Source organism: Sinocyclocheilus rhinocerous, unplaced genomic scaffold (assembly GCF_001515625.1).
Source record: "Sinocyclocheilus rhinocerous isolate Xijiao unplaced genomic scaffold, SAMN03320098_v1.1 scaffold3432, whole genome shotgun sequence".
In the NCBI taxonomy this organism is placed as follows: Eukaryota; Metazoa; Chordata; class Actinopteri; order Cypriniformes; family Cyprinidae; genus Sinocyclocheilus; species Sinocyclocheilus rhinocerous.
The window spans coordinates 59,136-61,221 of NW_015645535.1; the positions used below are offsets into that span (position 1 = coordinate 59,136).

At 40.7% G+C, this 2,086-nt stretch overlaps 1 pseudogene; it reads left to right on the forward strand.

The window, feature by feature from the left end:
* LOC107706124 (receptor-type tyrosine-protein phosphatase S-like) overlaps positions 1-2,086 on the forward strand; it is a 64,539-nt pseudogene that overhangs the window by 55,070 nt on the left and 7,383 nt on the right.

The following is a 2,086-nucleotide window of genomic DNA, read 5'->3' on the forward strand; positions in this document are numbered from 1 at the left end:
GATAGATAGATAGATAGACAGACAGATAGACAGACAGATTGATTGTTAATTTTTGAATCTCTTTATGTATCACTCTCCCTCTCTCTCAGTCGATTGATCCCGGGCAGCAGTTCACATGGGAACACTCAAACCTGGAGGTGAACAAGCCGAAGAACCGCTACGCTAACGTGATTGCATACGACCACACGCGTGTGATCCTCGCTCCGACAGACGGTACGACCGCTGAGGCTCAGATCTGGAGTCGGTCACAGACTGTGCTTGTGTCTGAAACACTCAATCAACTCTTAGCAGATACACATTCATTCTTTCAGCACGGCTGGGATGTTTCCGGTTCTCTCCGCAGTGTTGGGGAGTAGCTAGTTACATATAACGGAATTACGTAATTTCATTACAAAATAAATGTAATTTCATTACTGAGAAAAATTGTGTAATTAAATTAGTTACTTGTGAAAATGTTAATGATTACAAAGGGGGTTACATCTGAATATTTTCACACACATACAGATTTAATTGATTTCTTTCCCAAATTGACTGCTTTAATATATGAGACACCAAAAGAGATGAAGGATTCTGAAAGTCTGGCAGTAATCAGTGTTGAGAGTTACTGTAAGGTTAACCCGGCCTGCTTTACATGTTTCAAAATGATCAACAGTGGAAAACATCATTCGAATTTTAGAATTCAATCATTAGAATTTTAGAAAAGTAATCAAAAAGTAATCAGTTACGTTAATGAAGTAATTGAAATATTTACACTACTTATTACATGTTAAATAGGGTAATTTGTAATCTGTAACTTATTACATTTCTTATTACAAGTAACCTTCCCAACACTGTCTCCGCTAGGCATTATGGGTAGTGACTACATCAACGCCAACTACATCGACGGTTTCAGGAAGCAGAACGCATATATCGCCACCCAGGGGCCGCTGCCGGAGACCTTCGGGGATTTCTGGAGGATGGTGTGGGAGCAGAGAGCCGCTTCAGTGGTCATGATGACCAAACTAGAGGAGAAATCACGGGTGAGAGACTGACCAGACAGAACACGCCTGACCCGAACCATACACAACACTGAAGCACTGATCTGATCTCCATGTCCTGTGCTCCTCTTGTTTAGATCAAGTGTGATCAGTACTGGCCCAGTCGCGGCACAGACACGTTCGGGGCGGTTCAGGTCGCTCTGCTGGATACCATGGAGCTGGCCACATTCTGTGTGAGAACCTTCTCTCTGCACAAGGTGAGACGCGTTTACATTTCTACTCTCGCTCTAATCAGCATCCAGAGATCCAGTAGAACCGTACGGCAGAAGAATCTAAAATTTAACTCGCTGATCAGGGAAAGTTTAAACTTCTCTCATCCTTAATTCTGCCTCTTTATCTCAATCCCTCTAGCGCCACCATCAGTTTAAACTGCCACATGCATTTGATGAACACACAGATCATTCTCATTCCTCTAGTTCCTCTATAGATCGTAATGACCAGTGTTGGGGAAAGTTACTTTTAAATGTAATGCATTACAATATTGTGTTTTACTACCTAACTGCATTACTTAAGGTCTTTGCACACCGAGTCCGAAATTTTCGCACGTTAAAGAATAAATACGCTCTCATGTTGTGTCAATCACGTTTACACACTGCCTCCGAAACTTTCATCCGTCATTAAAAAAAATCGGACCAGGTTCGATTTTCTGCATTTTCGCATCCGTAGCAAGCATTTTGAGAGGAATGGATGACGAATAAGAAAAACCCGGAAAAAAACGCATATGAAAATTTCGGACTCAGTGTGCAAGAACCTTTAGTCACTTTTAATGAAAAGTAATGCCTATTCGTTACTTTTGCGTTACGTTTTGTCACCTGAGCTGGGCTTGCTTATTTGTTTTTAATAACAAAAAAAAACCCAAAAGTTACATTTTTGGCAACTGTAAAGACACCACAAGTGAAATGAATAATCGTCAGTCTGAAGTAGGGATGTAACGATTACCGGTTTGACGATAAATCGTGATAAAATTCCCCACGGTTAGTATTACCGTTTCATCTTTTAATTATCATTAAAACCGTATTAGATTACCGCGATTTGAACAACTCACGATA